Source organism: Egretta garzetta, unplaced genomic scaffold (assembly GCF_000687185.1).
Source record: "Egretta garzetta isolate BGI_Z169 unplaced genomic scaffold, ASM68718v1 scaffold21, whole genome shotgun sequence".
NCBI classification, from domain to species: Eukaryota; Metazoa; Chordata; class Aves; order Pelecaniformes; family Ardeidae; genus Egretta; species Egretta garzetta.
The window spans coordinates 997,417-1,008,974 of NW_009258668.1; positions in this window are offsets into that span (position 1 = coordinate 997,417).

Here is an 11,558-nt window from a genome sequence, read left to right on the forward strand (position 1 = left end):
CAGCCCCAGCGGCTGCAGCCAGCCATCTTCCCCAAAACCCTCTACCCCAGAGGAAAGGACTGACCCCAACCCCAGCAGCCCAGGGATGCGTTTTGGGGAAATTCACAGCCCTTCCTTCATCGCACCTCTCCCGTCTCCTCCTCCTCAGTCCCCTTGTGCGCCCTCCCACCCCAGTTTGGGATGTGACCTCCAGTGTTTGCTCATGTCCTTCTTTCAGGATCAGCCAACTTCTATGGACTACCTGGGCAGGAGCAGCAGCCCTTCCCTGCACCCTGGGCACCCCTGCCAGGGGTAGCACTGCAGGCACCCTGGGCCCCCCTGCCAGGGGTAGCACTGCAGGCACCCTGGGCACCCCTGCCAGGTACGGCACCCCCATCTGCCCCACCAACACCAGCAATCGTGGCTCCCCTGCCTCCTCCGTCCCACCCAGCACCTCCAGCATCCCCAGCACCCCTATCTCCCTGGCAGCTGTGGCACGTGGGCTCAGCAAAGCCAGAAAACATGCTGGCCTAGGCAAGGCCTGCCCAGAAAATATAAGTTACAGATAATTTCCCCACTACCTTAGGGCCATCTCTCCCATTTCACCACCCCGCTGTGCAACCCCCATTCCACTGGCACAGCAGCTCACCCCCCAAGAGATCCCCACGCAGTTGGGGCAGAGCAGGGAGACAGACGTCCGTGATGGGGGCTGGCTCAGTGGGTGCCCCAGGAGGCTCCCCCCATCCCAACACATCTCCTGCTTGCCCATGCAGGTCTGCAAATGGCTCCATAAACCCCCGCATCTTCACCAGCCTGCCTCCATCAGCTGCCTTTACGACCAGCCACGGTTCTGCTTCACCAGGCGCTGCCCAGGGGGGACCCCGGGGATGGGGAAACCAAGAGGCCCCCCCCCAAGGCCAACCGCTGATGCTGCTATCCTACAACCATCAGGGGAGAGCAGCGGGCCCAGCCCCCACAGTGCTGCTGACGTCCCCCCACGGCTACCACCAACCAGAGGGGCAGTGCTCACAGCACAGCCCCTCCCGCACAGCCAAACCCTTGGGGGCACCCCTGGCCAGTTCCAGCTCCCCAGGCAACAATATCCCCATGGGTGATGGCACCCCCCTAGGTGGTAACATGTCCCTGGGTGGTGACCTCTCCCTAAGCAGCCACATCCCCATGGACCAGGACGCCCCACCACATGGCGACCTCTCCCTAAGCAGTGACATCCCCATGTATGAGGACGCCCCACCACCTGGCAACCTCTCCCTAAGCAGCCAGATCCCCATGGACCAAGACACCCCACCACCTGGCGACCTCTCCCTAAGCAGTGACATCCCCATGGACCAGGACACCCCACCACCTGGTGACCTCTCTCTAAGCAGTGACATCCCCATGGATGAGGACGCCCCACCACCTGGCAACCTCTCCCTAAGCAGCCACGTCCCCATGGACCAGGACACCCCAATACCTGGCGACCTCTCCCTAAGCAGTGATGTCACCATGGACGAGGGCACCCTCAAGGGAGGCAATAAGCTTTTGGGCAGTAACATCCACCCAGCCGGTGATGGCACCATGGCTGATAGCACCCTCCCAGGTACCAACATCTCCCTGGGCAGTGGAATCACCCCCAGCCCCTCTGCCACCCTCCCTACCCAAGCCATGAGGGACCCCATGGGGATTCCATCTGGCAACGCTGTGCTGCCTGAGCAGGTGCTGCTGGGAGGGGATAGGAGGCCCTTGGGTGGCTCCCTGGGGGCAGCGGGGATCAGCCAGGACCATCCCACGAGCGTCCCCATGCCCAGAGACCCTGGTGGCACCATTCCCCGCTACAAGATCAGCTCACCCTGGCTGCCCAAGGCCTCCAAAGCCATCCTGAGCACAGAACGCTTAAACACCATCAAGAGGAAGGCAGAGGATCCAGCACAGGATGTGGGAACAGACCTGACACCACCCCAGGGCAGCATGTCCCAGAAGTACCTCAGGGCGGAGAATCAAGGAAAGAAGAAGGGCTCATTGCCAAAAAACGGCAGCAAGTGCAGGGGTCCTGCAGCCAGTGCCCGGGCAGGAAGGGGGTATTAGGCCTGTTGGGGGGAGCAGATGGGTTTGGGGAGTTGGGGGGGGCGATGTTGATGATGATGTACTTTTGATTGGTTTTTTCTTAGTTTTTCCATTAAAAGCCATTTATTCAGAAAAAAAAGGTGTCCAAGTGGGTAAGGTTTCTGCCCACTGAGTATTTCACCAACTGCCTCACAGACCCCAGGGAAGCATCAACGGATTCAGAAGCAGCTCCAAAAACTGCAACACATCAGAAAATGCTGTGCTTGCTGACCACAGCTCAGTTCTTTACAGCAGAGGAGCTGCTGCAGTTGCTGCTGGATTTACAGCCACCCAAGGACCACTAATGGCCCCCAAACCTCTCATGCTCTCCAAATCTCCCAGTTTACACCACAGTATGTTAGACTTCCAGCATGGGAGAACATCCTACCAGGGGTAGAGGAGCCAGCTTTAGTAAATGGAGATGAGTGGTGGGATTTCCTTCAGCTTCAGGACTCTCAATAGCTATTGATCTGTCTGTGTCAAGACAACTCCTTATGTGGCTTCTTGTAAGTAACTGGCTTAAATGCTCCCATTGGTTTCAGAAAGCTTTACTGAAGATTACCTACCTACCAAACAGGATTCACCAGCTCTTAAATGAAAAGCTTTGCTCCTCTGAAGTGTTTTATCTTTAGCAATGCTTCACTAAGGCAGGATTGACTAAGAACTTGGGGAAAAAGATGCCCCAAAGACAGACCTCCACTTAAAAGTGTAATCTCTCTTAAAGCTCTCTAGAGGAAGGCTTAGAAAAGAAACTGCACTCTTTATCGAGGAAGCAGAAATCACCCATCTTTGAGTGGGATTTTCATCCATGCATCCCCTAACACCTTGTGTGACTGTAACAGCAGGTCACAGCCCTGAACCTCCTTCAGATTATTGCTGTTTGCAGCTGGGACACATGCTGGCTTTCGTTTCCTCACCTTAGAAGCTTTCAATAGTTGGCCATCAGATCACTCGTCCCTCCACAACCAAACACATCCCTTTCACCTTCACTATATCATCTGCAGATGAGCAATACCAAGTTACCATGAGCAAAAGAACATAGTATCTATAAAAGCATCTTTCCAGGGACTTTATGGGTCACAGTCCAGCCCCAAGAAAGGAAGAACATGCCGTATATTTGCTCATGGGTAGCCACTACCATTAGTCAAGAGTATCACTAAAATGAACTGCAAGGGTATTTTTTTTTGCCTAGACAAACAGACTGATAGGGAAAAATCAGCAGGTTATTTAATCCCCTGTTTAACTGAGGAACACGAGCGGTCCCTCTGCAGTTGGGGGTTATCTCAGTGGTACTTGATGATCTTAAAGGTCTTTTCCAACCTAAATGTTTCTGTGAATCTATGATCTTCAACCAAAATACCAAGCCGAGTGAAGGGATCTCTTAAAAAAATAAATAACTCTTGTAAGCTTTCAAAGGCTTTAGCTGGCTCAAGAAATCAGATCTATTCTTTTGATGTTTGAAAACCTGATTTGCTCCTGCCTGTCTTTTCCCCTTGTTGAGAGGATAACGCGGTCCTGCCTGCTGGTTTGGAAATACAGCGGCACTGAGGCAGGAAAATTGCCGTGCAACTCTGCATCCTTTAGGAAGGCAAATCTATCCATCAGATGGTGATGGACCTGGCAGCCCTGAAGTGGTTGCTCTTGTTTGATGGCACCCAGAGACAGGGAGAAAGAAGGTGCTGCTACAGACATGAACGACCCTGGCACCCCTATGGGACCCAAGAGGTGAGGTCAATCATCCTTGGAGAATTCCTCTGGGATTCTCATCACCCAGCACACCAGCAAGTGATTCAGTTTGCTTTCTGGTGAAGGAAACTTGACATATCTAATAATATTCCAACTTCCAGTGGATTTCCCCTGGAGTCGGAAGGTAAATTCCCTTCCTCTTTGAAGTGTGTCCTATTTTTTATTAGCATGCATAATGCCAGCTTTCAGTTTCCACTCATCTGAATGAATTTAGCAGCTCGCCTGAGTGCAAGATAAAAGGTTTGGCAATTCAGAAAGCATTTTTGCAAAGCGTTTTTTTTATTATGCAGTAAGTTTAGGGAATGGGAAGCTTTTGAGCGAGGCAAGGTACAAAAGGAAGTGCAGATAGATGAGAAGAAACTGAGTCAGCATTGCAGAGGTGCTTCCAGCAAAAGAACAGACTTCTAGCAGTCTTCTCCAAGGTCTCTGGTCCAGCAGAGCCCAGAGAAAACTTTTTCTATGCCTTTCCCCATAACCCCAGTCAGGGCCTTCAGGTTTTACAGCACAAGATTAAAGAGTACTTGAGTCTTAATAAAGCCAGACAGTATAATTCACTTATCTTGCCCATAGACTATGGGATTAATCCAAAAAGCTGGAATCACTTCCTGGGGCTGCAGACTGCTTCACTGCACAGAAAAGGCAGGGCAGAGCCAAGTGGAAAATTCAAGGGAGGATTTTAGCCTCTGTTTAAAACACTTGAGGGGCATCTTGCCTGTTCTCCACCAGCAGAAGCTTTGCGGTGGGAGTGATGGAAATGCTGTCGACAAGGCCGAGTCGGGCGAAGGACGCAGGGAAGGAAGCGGAGGAGGACCTGGCCCAGGGGAACCACAAGTGCAGGTCAAAAAGCAAAGCACAGCCAGATCTCCAAAGACTACCTGTCAAAGCACATCTGCTTCAACGCTCTTGAATGAAGCAGGATGGCTCCATTTTCACTTACAACCAGTTAAATAACGGAGCGATACTGTCCTCTGTGTATAAACACAGCCATAAAAGCAGATTAACGCAAAGCCAACCAGCAATATCCAATTTTACTTCAACAATACAGTAGGTGTTCCTTAAACAATGAAAACTCCACTCTAGCAACATTATTCTTTTTTTAATCTCACCCTGCTGCGTTTTTCAACACCTTGGTTAGGCGAACTACAGCTTGGCTCTCCCAGGGACTGCGGATTCTCCTTAGTCAGCTGCCATTCGCTGTGACCCTGCACATCTGCTTGCAGAACCAGAATACTTGTTTCTTGTCACCAGATTTTCTGATGCAGCTTACAAAGAACTTTTTTTTTTATAAAGAAAAAACACCACACACCTCCACAAAACTCCCAAGTAACTTGTATGGAGCAGACGCCCCAACTACACCAAACTCTGCATAAAGTTTGATATTTGGGGAAATTTCTGGAGTTTAAAAATGCTTCTCTGCTTTTCCCAGGAAAAATGACCACCACAGATACCAAATAGCTTTAAAGGGACTCTGTGGACTCAGCTTTCTTCATAAAGATATTTCCGTAGGTTTTGTTGGGTGTTTTTTCCTTAAGCTTCTGATATTTTGTAGGGATGTGAACCACTCTTGCAAGCAGATGCCCAAGCGGTTACATTGCAGCTAGAGTAATAAATATGCAGAGCAGCTTCGTGTATTGATTTCAGACCGTGGGAGAAGTGCATCAGCATAGCCTGCAGATATTAAAACACTTTTGTTGTCAAATTCAAAGCCCGGGCAGCTATTGTTGTACTTTGAGGGCTTTTGGCCTGAACTTCCAGACTCCCAGCTTGCTGTTTGGCTGGGGCCCATGTAGGGTTTGGGTATTTGAGCCTTTCCTCGAAGAATAATGCTGACCCAGCCTCGGGGCTGGATTCTCCTAACCCCATGGAGCAGAGCCCTTAGATAGAGTCATGGGTCCAGCACTGAGGAGAAGAGCAAAGGTGGCCTATATGGGACAGCCAAATGCTGCCAACACAGGGACAAGTCCCTCTGGGAGCCGCCAGGTTTCCCTCTGCCCTCAGAGCATCTCCTGCAAGGAGATACCCCCTTCCAACAGGGTAACGACCTCCTTGCCAACACCACTGCACTCCCCTTCCATCCACCAGACACCCAATGCAAGATGTTGCTTCAACAACTTGCTTTAGAAAAAAAAAGAGACCGCTTAGAAGCTCAGTGCTGAAGCAGCTTTAGGTGCTTCTCTAGACTCAGTCAGGGTACTTAGCTTGTTGCACAACAGTGCTTTAGGCTTCATGGATAACAAAAAAATATCATAAGATACCAACTGCTTGGAAAATAGAATATTAGTACTATGTAAAATTAAAAACGATATCATTTTTAGCATTCTTTAAGTCTTTTTTTTTTTTATCACACACCTCAAGATTGCACAAAGGGTGGGAGAAGTGAAATCAGAGCAGTGCTTCATAGACAGAGTTGGTGATCCCATGGGACTCATCACCCACAAGGCTGCACCAAGACCCAAGAAGTTTACTGTCATTTGTGTGTAGCATCTTTGCTGCCATGCTAGTGCTCCTTCAGTGTCATGGGATACTGCAAGATTTGGCACCCAGGGAAGCTCAGTGTCCGTCTCAGATATGCCACTTAGCAAAACATGTGCTCTAGAGGGAGGTGGGAAGCCTGAACACTTTGTTTAAATTAAGAAAGTTTGTTTGATGTGGAAAATTCTCCAGAGGTGATGGTGAGAAAAAAAAAAGAACAGGAAGGAAAGAGATAAATAATCTAGAAGATTAATGGAGGGGGGGGAATCGCTGCCTTAGACTTAGAGAAGTAGTCATTTATAGTCATTCATTTAATGAATGTGTTTGGGGGAGTAAGAAAAGATTTATGAATCAAGAGACTTAGGTTTTCTTCTGAGTTTCGGCATGTACTTTTTTTTAAGGAAACATGTTCTGAGATAGCAGCTTCCCTAACTGCATTAACCTTCATCTGTACATGAGATGCTGTAAAAGACAAACTCACACAAATGCTGGTGACCTAAATTCATCCAGGTCTGCGTCCTAAGATCAAAAAAATGGGTGGCTCAGGGAAACATATTATCTTGAATTATTATTTGCCAAAGGGAGAAGACTGGTTCCACACAGAGCATATTATAATGCTCAGCTCCCCACAGAAGTCTTCAAAGCTGAAATCCCCAGAACTAAGCATGAGTGGGAAAGAAGAAGAAAAAAATGGTCTGGGTAGTGGCTTCATGGCATCCACAAGTGTCATCCACCAAGTGACACCTGGCTGATTACTGTGTTATAATGATGTTACTTCGCAGTCACAATCAAGTCGTTCTTCTCCCACCTCAAGTAATAATCCAGCCAAAAAGTTTGAGTCAAGACATGAGGTAATATTATTTCTTAGAAAAATACGCTTCCCAATTTCCTACCCTTTAGCTGCTTTTGCACTGAAGAGCAGGAAATAAGTCAATTCCTCACGGAGCTCAAATATCAGAGATTTAAACCATGAGACTCTCATACGATGTATTAGAAGAAAAATGATACGGATGTGTATATTTGTGTCTGTATAAATGCAATTTATACAAACGTATTTTAAACATGTTGTTAAATAAGACACAAGACCCTCATCAATCAGCATGGGAAGCACGTAGGCAAAGCTGTCAGACCTCTAAGGCCACACTCCTTGCGTACAGCATTTCCCCCTGAGCTACAACCACTTCAGCTGCCATGGGGTGGACACGGGGAAGGTGCCCAAGCGCTTGCCCTCAACGCTCTGCCAAGCTTCAGCAACACCCATGAGCAACCTCGGCTGTTACCATGCCCCTTCCTCTACCTGCATCAGGTCCTTTCTGGGATCCTTACCTTATCTACAAGCTTGGAAAACATAGGTACTCGTTTTCCCTTCTTTTTGCTCATCTTTAAAAAGCAATTACCGCACTGTGAGCACATGGGTTACAACAGCCTTTTCTCCTTCCAGGTAGTGGGGAACCACTTCTGCCCATTACTGGGAACAGAAGGGGCAGCTTTCTCCTAGTAAAGATGTATATCAGATGTGGCTTTGTTCCTGTTCAGCGTATGGTAAATGCATCAAAAGGTGAATGACGCAGATCCTGTGCCAAAAGAGGAAGGTCAGACACGTCAGGAGAGCACTTGAGAGCTCTTTCGAGGAGGACAGTCCCTTGCAACAGGAGCAGAAACAACGCTGTGCAACTACCTGCCCAAACATGACTTGCGTGGTTTTGCCCAAACCATTTATCAGTCTTTCAAACAATTTCCCAAGCATCGTTCCCAAGACCACTTTTAAAGGGCTACCCATATGCATCCACCCTGTTCTGGGGGGATAAATATGCTTAGCAATACAGCCAACCTGGCTCAATCAACTTCAATACCAAAGAACCGTCACAAGCGTATTTTACTACTACTAAGACAATAGCCTTGGGTCTCCTGGACAACAGGTTGAAAGTGTCAGCCAACCCCTTCAGCACCCAACTTCTGCCAACAAAATATTCTTACAGACTGAAAATCGTTCACAGAAAATGTGCAAAAAAGTGGAAGCAACTGTGCAGCACAATTTACAGAACAGTAATGAATAAAAGGGACCTTTAAAGGGTTTATTCCCATTTTACCACAGTCTGTAGCATAGCCAGGGGGGAAAAAAAGGTGTAAAATAAATTATCAAACACTACTGGAGTGCTAAGTGACACATTACACAGCTATTGTGACTTGCAAAGTGTTTTACAGAGTCTTTTGTATCCAACGGAAGGATTCTCTCACAAATCAACACCCAAGATAACTGTAATCTTCCTATTTAATGTGCATTTATGCAGCCATATGCGGACACTTCCTCTCCACCCCCAAGACTGTCAGATGTACCCATTTAACATAAATGCAACAGCATTTTCCCAAATTCTGTACAATGAAGGCTTTTGCATTCTTTGAGTGCTGGCAAAAGGCTGTAAGACATTTTGAAAAAAAGAAAAACAGCAATAAATTTTTCATAGAAATCCATAATGAGTTCTGCTTGGAGGCTGTTAACACAGGCAATATAGATCTTGCTTTATGCAGCAGCTCACTTTTAAGTTGTAAAACACCACGTGTGACAGCAACGCACGAAAAAACTGAGGTACCTGAGAAAAGACACCAAAACCCAACCACCTTCTCACTGCTCCCAATGAGCAAAGCCTGGTCCTCTTAACACACAAGCTCTCAGCTACCACTGCTCCATGGGCTCAGTCCCTTCCAGGTATGCTGTGCTGGAAAAGGCGCAAACTTGTCAAGAAGAAAGAGTTTGAACAGCCTCTGCAAGTCTGCAATTCCTCCTTTACCCTCAAGGCCAGGTTGGACGGGGCTGTGAGCAGCCTGATCTAGTTAGCAGTGTCCCTGCTCCTGCGGGGGGGTTGGACTAGATGACCTCTAGGGGTCCCTTCCAACCCAAAACATTCTATGATTCTATGCTGCACATACACCATGCCAGGATCTCATCTCATGGGCTTCAAGACTCAGGGAGGTTCAACTTCTGCCTGAGATGAGCAACAGGAGGGATTTTATCACTATTTTTACACCTCTTTGATGAATTAAATCACACACACAGGGAAAAGTTAAAGGGAGATGCACCCATAGCTGCTTCTTCATCTGCCTCGAGCATTTACACTGTGATTCTCTTAAAAGAACATAACAAATATGAACAACCAGAGACCGATACAGGAAAGAGAAAGACTAATATGACCAGATGGCTTTTTGTAGCTTTTACAGACAAGTCAGGGTGCATTTCATATCCTGACAAATGGACAGGACAGCCAAGTAATGACTTCTTTGTGTCTGGAATTCAAATGCCGGTCCTTTGAGGTTGTTTGCTCAAGCATTCAAGTGTGGGCTGCTCTTTTTGTTGGATGATTCCTTCAATAATACAGAGGGGAGGAAAAAAAAAAAAAAAAACAGGAATGCAGAACTACGTAAAAAAACAGCAGCGAAGGGAAGAGGCAGGAGATGGACAAGAGGAAAATGCAATGCTGTATAAAAGTGTTTTTCTTAGAAACGCTGACCATCTCTGTTTCTTGCCCGTGTCTACCAGTTGTTTTGGCTCTGCCGTGGCTCCACGTGCTCCCCGACTCCTGCTGGCAGCAGTTCTTGCTTCTGTGCCCTTGCATGGCCTCTTTGGGCTGACACACCCTTGTCCAGCATTTATGTACATCCCAGACACAAACACAAGCTCCTTGGGCCTCTGCCAAAAGCCCTGTCTTTTATTTATAGATCAATTTAATGGAGGTTTAATTATTCTTAGAGGTGGGAAGGGAAACATTTGCATCCTATGACAAGCCCTGTGGGTCTGGGAAGAAACAAAGCAGAAAGCTGAATCCTGTTGTATCTGAAAAAAAAATAATAATAACTGGAAGCAACAGCTGAAAGCAGCTGACAGGACTCTGCTTTCATTTATCGCTGGAAATTCAGAGAATAACTGCTTTCAGCACAGCTACTGCTTTGAATACGTGCTGCCAGCTGGCAAGCCAAGTGGGCAATTCATTACGTGAAGTTCTGGATTTCTTCTGCAGCTTAACAAATGGAGCATGCATGGTGCACCAGTGCCAAGAAACATAATTCCTATTAAAATGGAAGGAGAAAGTACCTGTAACTTTATGAAAAGCATATAATTTGTGACTGGACTTTGCTTCGTACCCTCTCATTGCCTGCTCACAGCACAGGGCTCTAGCACTGGATTTGCATGCAGGTTTCGTAAGTGGGGGGGGGAAATATAATTATGTTTACATCTAGATTTCCTGCTAACATAAATACGGCCTGACAAAGGCACTGGCAGGACAGTCAGGCAATTTAGGTATTTTATTATCTGGTTTGGGCATACAATTGCTTTTTTGCCCATAAGGTTGTAGGCATGTAAATCTGCACCCTTTGGAGAAACATGGAAGTAGAAGTCTCATTTCAAATAGTTACATTTTTGAGAAGAGAGGTTATTTCTTCAGCTGCTTAGAAATCTTTCAAAATGCTTCCGTAGACAAAAGGTGTTCCCTGCACCATGCTTAAATGTTTGGTTTGCGCTAAAGTTAGTCAGTGGGAATTAATCCCTAGTTTTATATCCCATTATGACTCCAGGCCAAATTCAAGTCCCAAGTCCAAGACCCGCCTCACCCAAGCAAAAAGCTGAACTTGCAGCTTGTCTGAGCAAAACTAGTAAGGCAAGACAACGCGTCAGCAAAGGAATGCTTTCCCCTGGTGTTTCCTTAGGAAGAACTGCAACAGCAGTCCAACCACAGTAAGAAGACCTGGGAAAGATAAAGCTCCTTTCCCTAGATTTTAAGGAGATAATAGCAAATGCAGAAATATTTTCTACCTTTAAAAGAGCCCCAAAGTTACAATGTCTGCTATTTGCCTTCCTCAGTGCAAATTCCTCCCCCACCCCAAAACAGTATTATCCTTTGCATTAAGTTCAATGAATTCGCTCTTTTCTTAAAAATTAGTTTTCTTAAAAACGTGGTGATTCTGACTAGAGCTAAACCACACTATGAGCCAAATTTTGCTTTTTCCCCCACCACCAGTCCAAATTGTGTCTGAGGGACAGCATCCAGGATCCTCCTGAACTGTGTAGCCTCTTATCTAATTATTCTACATTGCACGATCACCAAATGAGCTGGGCCAGTCATAACAAGGTCAGGTCCACTTGGAACAGGGCAGAAGCGTGTGGGGACACCAGAAGAGGGAAGAAACAAGACAGTGCAATCCTCCTTGTGTTAACACAACACATGGCTCTGATGCCCCCACTGAGCAGCTCAGAGCTGACACATTGG